General features: G+C 35.8%; 1 long non-coding RNA gene across 1 annotated transcript; it reads right to left on the minus strand.

Moving 5' to 3' along the window:
* Positions 1 to 1254: 1254 nt before the first annotated feature.
* LOC141543144 (uncharacterized) lies at positions 1255 to 19534 on the minus strand. Its single transcript, XR_012482349.1, has 3 exons — positions 19449 to 19534; positions 2976 to 3036; positions 1255 to 2286 (listed from the first exon to the last, which is right to left on the minus strand). It is a non-coding gene; the product is annotated as an uncharacterized LOC141543144 (long non-coding RNA).
* Between the last annotated feature and the right edge of the window lie 579 nt (positions 19535 to 20113).

The raw sequence follows: 20113 nt of genomic DNA on the forward strand, positions 1-20113 counted from the left end.
AGATACTTCTTGAACAGTGTGGGTGAAATTATGGGTTTTATTCACATGAGAACCTAGTCTATTCCCTTTTCACTGTTCTTCACATCAGTGTCACAATTCAGACTAGTTTCTTACTGATTTGGCCAGTTCCAAGAAAGAGCACTTTTTGTGGAAAGTATTTTTTCTGTCACCAGAAAGCCTGGAAATTTTTCTTCCAAGTGCACCTGGGAACTGGATTTGAATCTTGACTCTGACAATAACCAAACAACCAAGGCAAATAATTGAGTTTGGGTTTCCTTTTATGGAAAATCGGTATGGAAATATTTCTTCTTTAGATATCAGAGAATTGTGAGAATTCGGTAAGATAGCACACACACATTGTAACCAGAAGAGCACTTCTGTTGAGCTAATGTGAGTTCTGAAGATATCTTAACCCCAGGACTTTAATGAGGGAGACTTGAGACTCTTTAGGAAATCCATAGGGGAGAAATATACAGACAAATATGCCTTTCAGAGTCTCATTGCAGCGGTAAATCACCTAGTCTGCTTAAAAGTGGTGATACATGTTTAAATTTAGTATTCTCTAAGAGCCATTTCCCAATTGATAAATGATTAAAATTTTGAACTATGCCCAAAGAGCTATCAAATTATGCATATTCTATGACTTAACATGAATCCCAAAGAGAGTTTTTTTTAAAAAAGGAAAAGAACCTATATATACAAAAGTATTTATAGCCGCTCTTTTCTCAGGGCAAAAAATTAGAAATTTATAGGATATTCATCAATTTGGGAGTGGCTGATTAAACTGAAATGTGATTATTTTGGAATTATAAATGATGAATAGGATGCTCTCAGAAAAATCTGGAAAGTCTTCTACGAGCACAAGCAAATTGAAATGTAGTGTGTACAAAGTAATAACAATGTTGTAGGATGATCTACACAATACAGTGACCCAAGACTACTCTGAAAGACTTATGATTGTGTCTGAATACAAAATGAAACATACTTTAATTTTTTTTCTTGAAAGTTTTTTTTTGGGGGGTGAGGGAATCTATGTTTTCTTTTCCAACATGACTTTTATGGAAATGTTTTGCAGAACTTCACTTGTGTCTTCTCAGTGAGGGGAGGGAGAGAAGGGAGGAAGGGAGACAATGTAGAATTCAAAAGTTTTTTTTTTTTTTTAATGTAAAAATATTTTTACATGTAACTGGGGAAAATAAAAATATTAAAACAAAGCAAGTAAATTTAGTATTTCTCTCTCCCCCTCCCCTGAGATGTCCTTTCTCTTTTCCCTTATGCTTTTGAACCAATAATATAGACTTTGTGAACCCTGAGTCAGTAAGGGAATGGCAAGGTATCTCTTGGCCTTCTTTCCTAGAGAAGAACTCCTAGTGGGCTTTCCTTTTACAAATGAATATCTGGAGGTTTTCAATAATAATTAATCATGTGATTCAGAGAACAAAAATATGAATAGCAACAGAAATGTATATAGTGCTTTAAAGTTTGCAAAAGTGTTTTACAGGCATGATCTCTGATTATTACATTATCCAGTATGGAAAGAAGAAAAATTCCCAGAAACTCAGAAGACTAGGGCTTCAATCCTATCTCTGTCACACAATGGCTGTGTGACCATAGATAACGTCATTTAACTTCTCATCTCATCTTAACTTAACTTATTTATTAACTTAACATCTCTTGGGCAAAAATGGGACTAAAATCCAACTATCCTATCAGGATTGTAGGGTGCCTGGTAAAAGCCTGGTAGTGATTCTAGAGATGAATTGGCCAAATCTCTTAATCTTACAAGGGCCCCAAAAAAGTGATTTAACTTGTTTTGCAAGTTCACAGTCATAAATCACTAAGACAGAAATCTGAATCCACAACATCTGACTTTGAAGGCAGAACCCTTTCCAATATATCATGTTTAGCTTTTGAATTGCAAAAGAGGTGCTGATCATCTTTAGTAGAAGGAGTTTTCCTGGATTCTAATCAACTCCGTGAACTAGACAAAATAACAGCCAAGACTACAGCAGCAACATCAATTCTAATCATATGAAGTGCTGTTATTACATCCATTTTACAGATGAGAAAACTGATAAAGGAAGAAGCTGGCATAGGGTAACATAAGAAGTAAGGTTGTGAAGTAGGGGTCAAAACCAGATTTTCCTGACTTCAAGAACGCTATCCCTCAGCTTGCAGCGTTAAGTTCTTCATTCTTTTCCAGGAACACTCAAGAATTGCTACATCTCCTTTCCCTTCTGTCATGGTAAGTGCTATCCCGGTAACAATCCAATTCAGAATCCAATTCTGAAAGATAAGCCATCACTCATTACTTACAGACATCAGTGTCCAACATGAGCATTTTCATCTGGCAATCAGACTTCTCAGTTTAATGTGAACTTTGATTCTTTTCTACCATCCTAAATCTTCCCAAATCTTTTTTGTCCTCCTTAGTTTTCTTTCCCCACAAAAAAAGTGAAACTGTCTGGGATCATGGGATTGTAGATATAGACCTGAAAGAGACCTTACAAGGGGTGGAAGGAAGGAAGGGAATAAGCATTTATATTGCACCTACTAGGGATAAGCATTTATATAGTACCTACTATGCCCAAGGAACTATGCTATGAGCTTTCTTTTACAAACATTATACCATTTAATTTTCACAATCTTGAGTGAATTTTGCCTTCTTTCTCCCTTAAAAAAATAGGATAAACATTAAGTTCTATTCTTATCCCAATTTTACTCTTAGGGAAACAGGAAAGTGGACATTAAGTGACTTGCCCAAGGTCACACAGCTAGGAAGTTTCTGAGGCTTAATTTGAATACAGACCTTCCTCACTCCATGCACGACCCTTTACCCAGTATATTGCCAGCTGGTTTTAATCCAACCTGTTATGCTGCAATTATGGCAAATAAAGCAGAGTAATTAGATGCCTTGTTCAGGACCATAGCATTAGGAAGTCTCTGAGATAGTATTTAAACTTAGTTCTTCTTACCTCCAAATCCAGGGTTCTGCTCACTCATTCTGCTTCTCATTTCCTGAATTGAGATATAGCACTTAAAGAGAATAAAGGTTCAGTGGTAAGTGATAAGAAAGCAGCTCTGTAAGCCAAAGAATTAAGTTCAAAACTTGCTCTGCCATTTAAGATTACCTGTGTGATATAAAGTAAGTCACCTCCCTATTTAAGACCTCAATTTACTCAACTATAAAATAAAGGAGTTGAAATAAATGGTTTTTTGAGTCTCTTCTGTGACCAGTAAAGTAAGAGGCTGGACTAGATATCTTCTGAAGTCCCTTCTCAATTTCCTATGAGTCACATGAGTTTGGACCGTACAGACACTTCATCTAGCCATTCTTCCTTTTCTATCCTGTCACCATCACACACAGGTTGTCATCCTGTCAATTTCCCCTTTGAGAGGTACTCTCTTGAATACTGTTTGTATAGCATTGCCTGTGAGCCCCTCAGGCACGATCTGTCATTTCCTATTTCATAAAGAATCCAGGGAATTCATTGCTCCATAAATACAAAATGTTGATGAGTAAATTTCTTCCACACTGGAGCCATTTCATTTTCTTCAACAAAACGGCTTATTTTACTTCCACGCTAAAATCTGTGAGAAGTTTCTTCATTATTCAAACTACTCTAGAATGTGCTCCCATTTTTCCCAGAGCTAATGTATAAAACTCACATCTGAAAGTCTTGAGCAGATGGTCCATAAAGCTATTTTTTCCTAATTTTATTTCTTCCTATGCATGGTGAGGTATTTTTTTAATCATCTAAACTGGGACAATAAAAATCTTACACTGTATTGCAAAACATAACTATATAATAACTACATTGTTAAACTATCAAATCTGTCTTCTGAGATAATCACACTTTGATAAAGTTCAACACCTATGAAAAGTGATGTTAAAATATTTAAAACATTATTTACTGCCTGGTTTATCCTTCATTTGCTTAGGTAATTCTATTTTTTTCCAAGGCAGAAAAAAAAAAGCAAAATTCACTCCAGATTTCAAATATAATATAATGTGCAATATAATTAATATAACATGATATAACAATATAGTGTAGTATGAAATAAAATGTTACATATGCTGATAGACTATACAATATTATATAATATGAGATTATGTAGAACAATATAATATAAAATGAAATGGCATGCTATGCATATTATGATAGACCATGATATTATTGTGTTATGCTAAGTGATATTGTATTATATTTCATTTATGTAATAAATGAATAATGTAAATGAACTATAATACAATATCACTTAGCATAACACAATATATAATATCACTCAATAAAATATAACCTAATTTATAATAACATACTGAAAAATGATATAATGGGGTTTAGCAAATATAATGCAACACAATACAACATAATATAACAACATATATTAGGATCCAAAAACAAAGCTAGAAGGAATCCTAGAATTGATAATGCCCAAATAGCTACTCATTGAGTAGATTAAGAGATTTGCCCAATGCTACAGTTATAAACTAATTCAAAACTCAATCATTCCTCCACAGTGTTACTTATTTGACTCATATTAGCTGCGTATAAAATGTGATCATATGTTGTAGCAATCTATAAAGTGAAAAATAAATAAATTCTTTACTTCAAAAGATGAATGCTACTCTTTGATTCAACAATGTATCTATTGGATCTGTATCCCAAAGAGATCATAAAAAATAGAAAAAGGACTTGCATGTGAAAAATGTTTGTAGCTACCTTTTTTGTAGTGGCAAGGAACTAGAAACTGAATGGAAGCCATCAATTGGAGAATGACCAAATAAGTTATGGTATATGAATGTTATGGAATATTATTGTTCTGTAAGAAATGAGCAGCAGGATGATTTCAGAAAGCCCTAGAGAGACCGACATGAACTGATGCTGAGTGAAGTGAGTAGAACCAAGAGAACATTACACATGGCAACAACAAGATTATATCAACTCTGATGGATGTGAATCTTCTCAACAATGAGGTAATTCAGACCAGTTCCAATAGATTTGTGATGGAGAGAACCATTTACATCTAGAAAGAGGACCATGGAGACTAAATGTGGAACACAACATAGTTTTTTTTTTGCCTTTTTTTATTATTATTTGTTTGCCTTTTTTCTTTTTCATTTTCTCCCTTTTTGATCTGATTTTTCTTGTACAGCATGATAAATGTGGAAATATATGTGGAGAAATTGCACATGTTTAACATAAAGTGGATTGCTTGCTGTCTAGGGAAGGGGATGGGAGAAGGAAAGAAGAGCGATTTGGCACATAGCGTTTTACAGGGGTGAATGTTGAGGCTATCTTTACATATATTTTGAAAATGAGGAGCTATTTAAAAGAATAAAAGATGAAAGCTATGTTATTGACCTCTTCTAGACTCTGTCTGGAATTTCAAGTTCAATAACACCATTAGACTAAAGCACTGGACAGAAAAATGCCAAATAGATAAAGAATACCACATGGCATATATAATTGAATAGAGACTACATAAAGCTCTTCCATCAATGAATACATCTTTTACAGACAATTACATGGACTATCAACTACACCCAGCACTGGATAAGATGTGTAGAATGGATGGCATTTGGGAATACATTGGCATCAGTTATAAAGGATAGTAATCCATGAATAGATGGTGCTGTCCCTCTCTAAAAAGAACATCCATATTACTGAAATCCTAGAGTCTTCTAAGCAGTAAAGATGGCAATATTATGTTTCCACTTAGGAATTAAAAATTGAAACTGAAATATTCATTCTTAAAAAATTTCTGAACATTCTTCTTATATATATTCTTAGCTTGATTCATTTTATGTTTCTGTAACCTCTTTTATAAAATATGTGTAGTTTTATTCTTATCATTTCAGAACCTTATTTTCTATAGATAATTTTATAAAGTTATCTTTTACTCAACTTTTATTTTTTTTGAATGCATGTTCAAAAATATTTTTATTTTTATTTTTTTAAATTTGTTTTACTCACCTTTTTAAAAAGATACATTCAAAATGATTAACTGATTAATTTTGTATGTATGTGTATATATTATAATCATTTGATCCTTACAACAACCCTATCATATAGATACTAATGTGATTATTCCCCTCATTTAGTGAACATTTTTCCTTAAGTGGCATAAATATTTTTACTTGGTATTTCATTTCATTTAGTACTAGGGGCCACTAGATATTTTAGGATGCTTAAGGAAAAATATTCATCAAGCTTCCCAGAACAGTCATCATTGGATTTCTTGAAAAAAGATCAAGCACCATAGAAATTATCAGTCTTCATAATATTTCTCAAAACATATATGAACTCCACAACAGAAAGAAGTTTGGTCTAGATTCAGGAGACAGCTAGGATCAAAATTGTCTGTAGACAATTATGACTTGTACAACTCTAGGTATTTAAGCTAAGCCTTGCTTTTCCTATATGTAACATTGAATGTCCTCCCATTCTGATGCACACTGGCCATACATATGACCCTGACCACGTCATTTAATTTCCCAACTCCATACAACTCTCCAAGACTAGAAGTTATAGATTAAGTGCCAATCTGAATGAACAGATGGATTTTTCTCACCCTATCATTTATTATTGATTTTTTTCAGTCATGTCCAATTCTCTGTGACTGCATCTGGGCTTCTCTTAGCAAAGATATTGTAGCTCATTTTTCAGATGAGGAAACTGAAGCAAACCTGGTTTAAGTGACTTGTTTAGAGTCACACCTGCTACGTGTCTAAGGTTGGATTTGAACTCAGATCCTGTTGACTTCAAGCCTGACACCCTATCCACTGTACCAGTAAAAAAAATCACAAACTGGTTATTCTCTCACAGGTTATTGAAAGGGTCAAAGGAGATAATGTAAGAAAAAATGTTCAACAAACCATAAAGTGCAATATAAATGTCAAGTGATATTTTTATAATCCATTACTAAGATCATTACCAAAAGTGATTTGTAAACCATAAGCCATTATATGCAGTAAATGTCAGGTAGATCTTATTATCAGCTATTAAAGTCAATGTCCAGAAGCAGCACAGATAGAAAATTGATATTGTATTCCATTGTGCCATTTTCTACTTGGCTCTTTTGAAAGGTGGATGAAGATAAATTCTACAGTCAACTCTCAATTATCCATGCCAGTGGAGAGACACAGTAGTGATCAATCAAGCAATCAAGAAAAATGTAAAAAGTTAGGTAGTACAGTGAATTATAAGTTCCCCGAGGAACAGAACTAGTTATTTGCCTTTGTGGCTATAATACTTAACATCAGATTTGTCTATGGGAAGCATTTAATAAATTGAATGAAGGATAGAGTACGTACAGTCAATCCAAAAGTTATTTCAGCCAAAAACCTTTTTTTACTTTTTATTTTTTTCTGAATTTATCCCTTTCTTATTATTATTGACGATGATGAATTTTATTTAGAATAATATTGAAATGAAATACCATTTCCTGACCTAGCCCTTGGGAAAAGAACACATGAACATATCCTGTAGTTCAGTTACATCTTTTCCTCTTCAACTTCCTATCATATTTTGCTTTATCTTTATATGCACTTAGCAGTCTCTTACACATCATAAATGCATGTTGACTTGGCTTGACTTCACTTGACTCAACTGGGAATGCCATGTGCAAATTCTGTATCTCCCTCAAACTCCTAGCAACAATGACCTGTTGCATAAAGTTATTCCATAGGAACTCTTTGCTCATAGGATTATAGTTTCATAGATCTGGAGCTAGAAGGAAGCTCAGGAACCATTTCTTTGGACTCCATTTTATAATATGAGCTAAGTGAGATCAGTAAGTGTCTGAGATCATATTGAATGGATGAGGAAGAAAGAGCTTCCTTTGATAATTGAAGTTTGTGCCACATGATCCATCTTGAAGACATCAAGATAATTATTATATACATGGTATAGAATGCAAACCAATTACTTTATTCTTGCTAGTAGAGTTCAGCCAACCATTTTGGCTCCTAGGGCAAAAATAATCCAGTGGAGAATTTGTGTGTGGCAATCATGCTGTATGTAGTGTGATTACAAGTATGGTCATGTCCAAATAGGGGAAGGAATAGCTTTTAGAGAGCCCAGACCTTGGCCCAAGGGATAGAAGGAGAAGGGAAACCAGCAGGGAAAGAGACATCATGGCAACAGAGACTTAGAGTAATGTTCTCATGGTGGTGACATTACAGTGCAATCCGATAGAGGACCACAAAGAAAATAGAAGGAGAATGCAATGAGGAGCTGAACTTCCATGAAGTTTGACACTATCTGGCCAAAGACCATTCATCTCACCTTAGTTATAATTCTATTTCCAAGGATTATACTTTTTCCCCCTTTCTTTTAAAGATTGACATAAAATTTATTCTTTTCCAGTTTTTAGAGATTTTCCCACACTGGATTTCCTCATGAATTAATAAATCTCCAATGGCATTGGCTGGTTTTAATTATCAATCTGAATTAACTAGGAACTCAGTGACCATCTAGTCCAACTCCCCCATTTTACATATAAGGAAATTTAAACCCAGATAGATGTAGTAAATTGACTTACCTAAGGGTTAGATAGATAGTAAGGGACACAGTTAAAATTTGAACCCAACTCTTCTAACTCCAAGGGCAGCTAGAATACTTGATGTCAAATGCAGTCTCAGACACTTACTAGCTATATGAACTGGGGCAAGTCACTTAACCCTGTTGGCCTTGATTGCCCCATCTGTAAAATGAGCTGGAAAAAGAAATGGCAAACCACTCCAGTATCTTTGCCAAGAAAACCCCAAATGGGGTTACAAAAAATAGGACCCAAATGAAAAAATACTGAACAACCTCTGAGTTTAGAGCCAATGTCCTCTCCACAGTACTACCTTGCTTTTTATAGCAGAATATGGCATTCAGTTCTCCCAAAGTGATTACATTCTAACTTCTCCAATGTTCTTCACACATTTCCTTCTCCGGGAGTTACCTAACTTTCAACAAATAAAATGTAGGAAACACTATTAAAAGTCATTTTAGCTCATCCCTCCAGCCATTTGTTCATTGTCTCAGTAGGTGTTTTCAATTTCTCCCTTCTGCTGTGCATTGATACCACCCAGGTCTCTGTCCTGAGTCATTTAACTTACCAAATTCTTTTTGAGGTAGGAAAGATCTTTCACTCTTCTGACTTTTCCTGTAGCTATGGTGCCCTAAAGATTCACTCCATGATATGACTGGTTGTGGAAACACCAGGAGAAATAGAGCAGAGTGAATGTAGAAAGGGGATGATTGAATCAGTACTATTTTTTTTCTTGCCCCAGTATAACACAAGGGGATTGGTGGAGAAGAGAACACAGTGGGAGAAAATGATGCCCAAAGACATACTTGAGGTCAGCTCTGAAGAAAAGAGTAAGTTCAGATTTGCTAAGCAATTATACCCTGTTTAAGGTAGAATATAAGAGGTATTAAACATGAAGACTGGGTGCATTTCAGCATGGAATGGAAATGAAAGAATTAATGTAGTGACAGCAAAGTAAAGGTGAGCCTTGAATGGGAAAACACAATTTTAATCTGATGCAGAGTAATTCCCAGGGGCGTGATTAAAAATCTAACCCTAACCTTTCCAGCTCAAAATCTGTGATCCTCTATGCAATTATTTAAATTTCTAGAGAGAACAGGTATGTTTTAAACAATCTCAATTTAGACCGGATAATGGACAATACCTGGAGCATCTTTTCCCCAATCTACTGCAGTCAACATTTATTAGGCAACTATTATGCATCAAACACTGTTAGTGGCTGGGAAACACAGATTAATCAACACTAACCATTCACTGTCATCTCTATTCTTGAAATGCTATTATTTAAGGGAAAGGTATCAAATTCAGAGAGAATTGGTGACTATTAAGCCACCTATAATGATCCTTATGGAGCTTCAAATTGACTTTAAAAAATACATATTAACATTACCTATGTTCTATTTGTATCTATAAAATTTTTATTTAAGATTTCCCAAATATTCCTACCATATTCTTTGCTTTCTGGTTGCATGTTTGACACCTCTGATTTAAAATATGAACACCACCACTTCTATGCAATCTTCCTTGCATTCATCCTCCTAGGATGATGAATTTAGAAGTGAAATGAACATTAGAAACCACTGAATCCAATTCCCTCATTTTACAGATGAGAAATCGGAGAGGTTAAGTGACTTCCTTAAGATACAGGTGGCATCTGAATGGGATTTGAAACAAGATCTTCCCGACTTTAAATCCAAATGCCCTCTCCATTATGCTGCACTGCCCCTTGCTGTGATGATTCATTCTTTATGCATTTACTGTATACTATGTTTGGTAGCTGCTTCTATACATGCTAAAAAGAAGAGAGAAGGAAGAGAGAGGGAGGAAAGTTAAATGATACTGGTCAAATAATTTAACTTACTTCCCTTTCTTCCTCTTGGCATCAATGTGCGTCAGAAGGGAATATCTACATTATATATGGAAAAAGCAAGGGGGAAAGGAAAGAGGAAAGAAGAGACAAAAAGAGGAAGAGAAAAGGAAAGGAAAGAAGAGGAGAGAATAAAGGAAGGGAGGAAAGAGGAGAAGAGACAAAAAGGAAAAGGAGAGAAAGAGTGAGAGGGAGAGAGAGAAGAGAAAGGAAAAGGGTGAGAGGCAGGGAGGGAAAGAAGAGTTGATGGGAGTAGGGGAAGGGAGAAGAGAAAAGAGGAGAGGAAGAAAAAGAAGGGGAGGAGAAGAGAGAAAATGGAAGGAAGAAGAGGAGAAGACACAGAGAGATGGAAAGAGGAAAGAAAGGGGGAGAGAGAGAGAAAAAAGAATGTAGAAAGAAAGAGAGAGAGGAGAGGATGGGATCATGTATTACAAATCCGTCACTCTAAGGTGAGGAAACAGGACCAGAGAGTTTAACAGATTTGTTCAATGTCACACAGATAGTAAGAAGCAATGCTAGGATTTAAAATGGGTCATTTGAATTTGGGTCTCAGGCCCTTTGCATAAGAGCACTAAAGTACAATCATAGTAAATAAGCTGAGAAGTAAGTAGGTGCTGACAACTTTCAATGAATATTTGTTCCATTCAAGTTATATCATTTATTTTCTGGACAAAAATAGGTTGAAAATTGTATTTCATGGGCATTTTGCTTTGCATGTGTCAATAAACTAATTCAGCTTAATAATCACAGTAAAAACACTTCAAGGGATCCACAATCTTATCCATTTGGATGTTTCCTCTGGTAATGAAAATCACCACTCATCCACACCATCACATTATGAGCTGTTCTTGCCCCATTCTATGGAATGTGCCTCTACTCAACCTGTTAGAACTCTTCATCTGGTCTTTCAGCACTCCATGAGTATCAGTGCAGCACTTGCGCTCTCTCAGAGCAGAGAAAAGGTGGCAGAGAAAAGGGGTAGAAGGAACTTTATTTTCTATTTTTTGATAGGAATTATTCCATTTTAATCCTGCTTTTTACCTTCCTTTATCTCAGTGAAAATACAAAAAAAAAAAGAGCCTGTCTCAGACTCCCAAGATCAATGACACACTACTAGATTAGAAACCTATGTTCCTTTCTCTAACACAACAACCAGCTAAGTTCAATGACTGATTGGTGGCAAATTAGCATAACTATGTTTTTTTGTACATTTTAAGTAGAGGGTTGGGATTGAACTTGTGATTTCATTAATAGAGGGAAATCTTAGATGAAGAAATGGTGGTGGTGGTGGTAGTGGTGAGTCATATCCAACTCATGACCCCATTTGGGGTCTTGTCGGCAAAGACACAGGAGTGGTTTGCTGCTTCCTTCCCTATCTCATTTAACAGATGAGGAAACTGAGGCACATGGGGCTAAGGGATTAGTATTGAGGCTAGAATTGAACTCAGGAAATCTTTCTCACTCCAAGCTAGCACTCCATCCACTACTACCCATTTACATTAACCCAGGGCATAAGAAACTTTCCATAAAGTGCCTTCGACTCATTGAACAAACTAATACCAATCTTAACCCAGAAATTTGGGGGATGAATTGCACTCTACATACAAATAAGATCATTAGATCTAGTCTTTGGAAGTCCACTGAATGCCCTGATAGCAATATCTTACAAAATGATACCTTTAGGGACCTAGCCTGAGGTCCCTCAGCTGCCTGAGTTTGCCTGCAGCTGTAAAAAGGGGAAGTCTAAGGCCCCAGGAGTTCACTGATTCACCTGTTTCAACATACAACAATTGTGCCCTTGGGTTCCCCCCCCCTGGCTGATTTCATTCCATTCCTTAGACTCAGCCAAGACAAACAGAGTGCACAGGGAAAACAAAAGAAAACCAAACCAAAAATGTCCCAGCTTTTGTGCTTTTAAATGTTGTGGAGTTTTTTCGACCCATACTTGATTATTAACAGTGTTTTATCAGGCAAGAAAAATGCTGCAAACTAGGATGGAATGAGCTGTACTAACCATGATTCATTCTTTATGATCTATTTTGCCTCTAGTTTCATAAGAAGACCCACATCCTTTATCCCTCTTGTTTTCCAAGGGCTGGAGGAGTCTCAGCTGGGAACATCTTTCCCTCCACCCCTGTGTTGTACCCAAACAAAACTTGGGCCAATCTGGGCTCTAAATCCCATCCAGAAGCATGGATTTTCTACTCTTTAATTGCACACCTGTCTTCATGAGCTCTCTAGACACCGGGAAGCCAGAGAAGCAGTAAACACAGTTTCCCTTCTTTCTATCCTCTTCTACTGTTTTTTGGCAGAGGGCGGTCAACAGGTGTGACCAAGTAGAAGGAAGCATGGGGTGCCAGGGCCTTGGTGCTGATCTAGGATGAGCACCTACTCAAGCAGAGAGGCCTCTGGCAGCATTAGGCAGGATGCCACGTGAACCCTCCACTCCTTGGCGCCAGTGCCCAGGGCAAGAGTCTAGGCAACTTTTGATTAGGCACCATGCCCTCCAAACAGATGGGCATGAATGTAGGCAAGTGAGAAACCATTTATTTATATCAACTGCATTTGCTGAGGGCAGAGCTCCCAGCTGGGAACATTGAAACCTCCTTTTGTCCTGAGCTTCCCCAGTGAGGATGAGGTGATGGGGCTGCACAAATTTAGCTAGATTAATTTGGGGGGGAAAGGGAGGCCAACTTTCCCATGTACCCAAGAGACACTGGGGCTCTTGGTGATTGTTCAAAGCATTGTACAGGCGGAGCCAGGGGCGTTTTCACAAAACCTCCAGCTTTCCTCTTTGGAATTGGTGGGAGAATGCCAGGAAATCTTTCCCAACCAGGCCAAATGGACATGAATCAAATTTATATCCTGCTTTGTGGTCTCTTTTATATAGGATATTCAGAAGAACATAATAAAATTTTACCTGAGCTCACCACAGACTCCTGAGAGAAGGGGAGAGCAATCTAGTCCAACATTCTCCTCCTAGCATCATATTTACAGGATTCTATTGAAAGGACAAATGAATGAATGAATTGTATTTATTCTCTGTTTATTTCTTATGTATTTGATTTCTTTCCTCACCATTAGAATAGGATTGTTCATTCATTATATTTATAACATCCTTGCCTAGCACACAGTAGGAGCTTAATAAATATTTGGTGAATGAAAAAAGGAATAAATATGTAAACCATTATTATGCCTAATTAAACTGCTAATCCCTGTAAATACAGATATAAAAATGAGGTAGAAGATATACCTGTAGTATTTGGGTAGTGGTCCCAATATTTCCTTTCACCCACATTAGGTCTTGCCATTTTTCATATACAAGAATAAATATTCCTGTTCTGTGCCTTTGCTGTCCCCTATTCCTGAAAGGCTCTTATCTTCTTTGAAGGTTTTCCTCAAATACCACTTTGGTGAGTATCACTCCACTCAACTGCTAGGGTTTTCGTTCCAGGATTCCTTTCTATTATTCCGGATGTATTGAATTATTTACAGGTGGTCTACTCTTTTAAAATCTAAGTTGCAGGGATTATTTTTCTTTTTCTTTGTTTATCCCGGAGCCTTCTCATAGTAAGCATTTAATAAATACATGTTGACTGATTTCTTTTTTGTTTCTCTAGCATATTGAATGAACAAGGGAAAGGGGTAGAGAGAATAGACTGAAAGAAATATGTGGAAATTATTCCTCACTCCAGGAAGACATTATAACTTATCTGCTAAAAAAAAAAAAAGTAGATATGGGGCAGCTAAGTTGTGCAGTAGATAGAGCACCAGGCCTGGAGAAGGAATACTTCTCTTCTGATTCAAAATTAGCTTCAGACACTTTCTAGCTGTGTGATTCTGGGCAAGTCATTCAACCTTCTTTACCTCAATTTCCTCAATTGTCAAATAAGTTGGAGAAGGAAGTAACAAATCATTCCAATATCTTTGCCAAGAAAACCTCAAGATGGGGTCATAGAGAATCAGACAGAATTTAAAACGACTGAACAATAAAGAATCAGAATGAACATGAGAGAGGATATAATTAGAAGAACCTGATTTCAAATCCTACCTGGGACAGTTACCCATGGGCAAGTTTAACATATTTATTTCTGTATAAAAAAATAGAGATGGCATAGTGGAAAGAGAGCTTGCCTCTGAGCTGGAAAAATGTGGGTTTGCCATTGACACATGCTGGTTGTATGATCGTGAAAAATTTAATGAACCTCTCAGTGGCTTAGTTAACTTTCTAAGACTGTAAGTTTACAAAGCAGGTGGCAATCTGAATTGGTAGAAGGTATTTGCTCACCAGGGAGCTCTCTATATAAATAAAATCATAAATCCACTACCAAAAAATAGGGAGGGGCATAGAAATCTGTAGCCCAATCTTTACTAGTCTATCCTTGTTCTTTACAAGAACAATAGTTCTTGTGAAGACCAAATAAGAGAATTTATATGAAATACAAATGTTATAGTAATATGCATTATAATAATTATTTATTATAATAATAATAATAATCCTATATTGGTATTATTGTCCAGAGCAATTGAGATTCAAGAGAGCAATTATTTGCCAAGAGGAGATACAAAGAGGCGTTCTCCCTTCTAAAAGATACCTTTATTGATGAGTAAAGGCCACAGACAAAATCCAAATATGATTTTGTGCCATATTTTGGAAAGGGGCTATTTTCATAGACAAAAAGAAGAGGAGGGGAAACTAGGAAAGAAGTGTCTGGAAGGAGTTGGAAAGATGCTTGAAAGTAGAATCACAGAGAAGTTAGGGAAAATGTTTGAAGGAAAGAATCAGAAAGAGAAATGGTCTCAGAGTGGATTAAGAAATTTTTGTTTTGGGGAAGGACAAGATAGCTTGAATTCCCATCACAGTAATTCCACTGAAATTTGGAAATTCCCTCTCCCAACACAGTCATGAAATCCTAGGATCATAGATCTAAAACTGGAAAGGACTTCAGAGTTTATCAAGTCCAATGTCTTCATTTTACAGATAAGGACACAGAAGCTCAGAGAGATTGTAGTTTGTTCAAGATCATGAACATAGCAAGAGACAGCTTTGAGATTTGTTTCAAGGTCTTCTGACTTTGAATAAAGCATACTTTCTGTCATACCATTTTGAAGTAACTCAGTGGTAACCAGTAGTCTTAGTTGCCTGGAATGCTGAGAATTTAGTAGTGACTTTCCCCCAATCACAATCAGCAAATATAAGAAGCAGCTTTTGAACCCAAACCTTCCAGGCTCCAAAGCTTTATCAGCTCTATCATGCTGATATATACAATTTAGATATGAATATGTATGTATGAGGCCATCTGGGTTGTACAGACAGTAAGTATCTAAGGCTGCATCTGAACTCAAATCCTCCTGCCTCTAGCATCAGCTATATTACCTAGTTGCCCCTCTAATTTTTATTATTAACAATTAGCATTAATATTTGAATCATAAAACAATTCCCCAAACTCCCAAATCCTACTTGTGCCAATGGATTTCAAGAATAATGCGAGTTCCTGATTCAGAGTGGGCTTGTCTACCCTGAAAGTGTTTCTTGAAGCTATACCTTAGGTAAGAGAATACCAAATTTGCCCGTATTTAATCTTGGATTTAGGACAGAAAAGCTAGATTTAAAAGGCCTCCTTTAATTCACTTTATACAGATGAAAAATCAGATAGTGGATAAAGATATCTTGTTGGATATTATGCCTAATTTCCAGTCATTTCATTTCCTTTATGGATATCATTTTCAACCAAGCAGGTTGTGGGCAGGTGTAGCTGAGTACCTGTTTCCCTCAATTTTTGTCATTAACATGAGCATTTGGAATAGAAACAGTGCTACTATTGAGCTGGTTTAATCTGCAGAATGGGTACTTAAAGAGGTGTGACAAAATTACAAACAGAATATTGGCTTTATTTTATTGCATAGGCTTGGATGGTTGTAGTTTTTCACATGAGAAATTCCAAAAAGGCAAACCTGAGGGTCATTGAAATGTATTATGTGCCCACCTTTTTCATCAGTTACATGTGACAAGCTATGGTTTAGTTCAGATGTTTGATAATTGTATTAATTAGGAAAGACCAATTGATTCCAGGCTGGCAGCTCTGTGGCAAGTTGTGGTTTGACCACATTTTGGTTTTGGCTAAATCCGATCAAACCAAAATAAACACAGATTATTAAACCTGAATCAAATTTTTGCTCGCAAATGCAAGGCATTCTGTGAGCAAAAAGTATCAGCCTTGTTTTTTTTTTTTAGAAGAACCAGACCTCATGTATTATTGATGTGAAGATGATCAGATAAAAACTGGAAGTTGGCAAGCTGTCAAATAAAAAATGCAGAGTGAATCAAAAATTTATAAAACAGTATTGAGTTATTACAATTCTATTAGAGACACGAGTAATCATTTTTGCTGAAACATACCCCTCATATTGTTCCACTGCTGAGACATTAGGGTACAAGGTTTTAAGATCATACAACTCATTTTTGAATATCATAGAATTAAAAATTAAATGTAAATAGTAAATGATTTAGCCACCATTGGACAGCAGATTGAACAGAAACAATAGAGATAAAAATAATGGCAACTCTTTCCCATCTCTGGCTGGATTTTTGCTGACTTCCATGAAAAATTACCGCCATTAGATTCTGGGTGGGATGAAGTACCTTACAGAATTTGTAAACTTAATTTCTGCAAGCACCCAGCCAGAAGCATAACACATGATGCCAGCCAGGAAAAATGACTTGGGGAAACATTTTGGCACTTATAGATTTTCTTTTAAAGATATATGAAAAAAATCCACCTATGATTTTTTTTCATTTGTTTGTTTGTTTGTAACTATCTCCTTCCTAAGCAATATTAGCTTTCTCTATTTCTGGCTGAGCAGAGCCTCCAACACAGGGAGGAATTTGTTCTAGTAGGGAAATGATGACTGTCATCTAGCATGCTACTCAGGCAATAATTGCAAAATAAAAGTTGGAGCATCTTGACACGTTAATATTCTTCCTGTTCTTGCTCACACTGATTTGCCCATCTGAGATTGACTGAATGACTATAATTATAAAATCATGTAAGTTTCAATAAATAATCACTTCTCCCCTAAGAACAACAAGAAGAATTCAGAGCTGAGATCAGAATTCAATCCTTTCCCTTTCCCCCCTCTACTTCTGATACTGAGCCTGAGAACAAAGAAGATCTCCAAATTGAAAATAGTTCTTCCTAGAGCTCCAACAACCCAATGATAATTTGCAAGTCCAACTCTCAGCAGTGGCTGCAATATCTAGATTTTTCTCGTTTTATGACTGAATCTGAATTTCAGCATTATTTCAACAGCTGGACTTCAGATGACTTGTCTTTGTTTTGGTTTTTTGTTTGTTTTTCTTTGTTTGAGAAATGACATCCTCTCTTCTAAAGAAAATTGAATTTATGTGGCAAAATAAAATGTAGCAAGAGCAAAAACAAATTTTGTTCCTCTGAAAAGACTGCTTCCATGCCCTCCACAAGTCACACCTAATTTCAGATCTACTAGGGAAAGGAAATTGTTGCAAACTTTTATCAGGACTGAGTGAATAAGACTTTAAAATGAATTACAGGTTTTCAGATTAACTTTAATACTGTGTCCTGAACTTCACAGCTAAAGTTTGAATGCCAAGAAATATGGTAGCATTCATTAATTCCTAACTATGAAATAGCTCACTATAAGTCCACATTGTTGTTGTTCAGTTGTACCTGACTCTTCGTGTGTCCATTTAAAGTTTTCTTGGCAAAAATACAGGAATGGTTTACTTTTCCTTCTCTGACTCATTTTACAGATGAGGACACCGAGGTCAAACTGAATTAATGACTTATCCAAGGTCACACAGTTAGTAATTGTCTGAGGTCAGATTTGAACTTAGGCAGAGAACTGTTCCTGACTGAGACTGGCACTCAATTCATTGCTTCACCTACCTACCCATAAGCCTGTGATCTATTAAATTAAAATGACTTCTTAAAAATTACATGTTTACTATATTTAGTATATCACTATATGCTATATATACTATACAAATATACTATTATATTTACTACATATACGTTATGTATTTAAGAATGTAGTAGAAATACAACTAATGGGTTTTTTCCTACCTTCCTAGCTAAAATTAGATCTAAAAGCTTCTACAATACCAGTGTTTGTCTCAAATAAAATCAGACCTATTTTCTCTGATACTTCAACACAAAAATCTCAACCAAGGATTAGAGTTGGGTATCCCTATAATTTGGACTGAGCATGCTACAAACAGTGCCAGCAAATCAGTAAACTATCCAAAACCTTAAAAGTACAGAAAGAGTCAGCACTGCTAAGGGGGAACTCATTGAGGTGGCCCTTTTTATATATTCCTTTTGGAATTTCAAATTCTTTACTGTGGTAATGTTGAACTCAAATAGAAAGAGAGACACAAAACTGTACAGAAGGATCTCTACAGATCATTTATTGACTTAGTCTTAAATGTAATATTATCTATATTTTATTATATTTGCATTTATCTTATTATATATTTCCCAATTTCTTTTTAATTTAGACTACAATCATGACCACATACAATCCATGTGCCCTGTGTTTAACATTAATATATCTGTGATCTCTTCAATGTTGGTTTTCTAAAAGTAAAGAATAATATCCATTGTGACACTTGTCCACATCAATCAACCAATTTCTTAATTACCTACTGTATGCTAGATGTGGTAGTTGGCCCTGGAAATTTAAAAAGTAAATGAAATTACTCCTGCCCCCAAGGGGCTCACATTCTGCTTGGATATAAGCAACATATATAGATAAATAATAAGATAAAATTCCAAAGGCTCAAATGTAAATTCACAAGTATAATATGGCACGGGCATGGCTGGCTAGAAGTTACTCTGAAAAGGATCATGCACTTTTAGGGACTGCAATTTTAATAGGAATAACTATTTCCATGTAGCAGACAAACAAGCTAATGGCATCTTGGACTGCACTATGAACCATAACTATCAGAAACAGGGAGGTGATGTTTTCACTGTACTCTTCCATTCTCAGGCCTTACCTGGAGTTCAGTTGTGGGCCACTGTTTTGTCCACTGTTCATGTTTGAAAGGGTAGAGACTTGATGCAGACAGGCCAATTAAGAATCTATAAAAAAAAGATAATTTGAGAGGTGGTAATGAAAGCATAAGTTAATATGGTAACATATTTAGCAGAGAAAAGGAGAGAGAAATCAATGATATGGAGATAACATCAACAAATATTATCAACTCTATATTTCTGTTGGTATATACATATATGTGTGTGTATGTATATATGTATATATATATGTGTGTGTGTATATATATATATATATATATATAGAGAGAGAGAGAGAGAGAGAGAGAGAGAGAAAGAGAGAGACAGAGACAGAGACAGAGACAGAGACAGAGAGAATTAAAGGTGAATCACCCAAAGTTTTAAACCTGGATAACTGGACCAATATGGTGTCCTTAACAAATTAAAGAAATTCAGAAGACTTATGCATTTGAGGGGAATTAATGACTTCTGTTTTAGATTTGTTGAATTTTAACTTCCCAAGTAAAAATCTAGTTCTAAACATCCAATGGACAATTGGTTATCTGGGACTAGATCCAGGTCATAAGAAAGACTGGGACCCCAGATATAGATATAGAGATCATCTTCACAGAGATGATAATTAAACCTATGGGAGCTGACAGGGTGACAA

The sequence above is a fragment of the Sminthopsis crassicaudata genome, chromosome 5 (assembly GCF_048593235.1).
Source record: "Sminthopsis crassicaudata isolate SCR6 chromosome 5, ASM4859323v1, whole genome shotgun sequence".
NCBI lineage: Eukaryota > Metazoa > Chordata > Mammalia > Dasyuromorphia > Dasyuridae > Sminthopsis > Sminthopsis crassicaudata.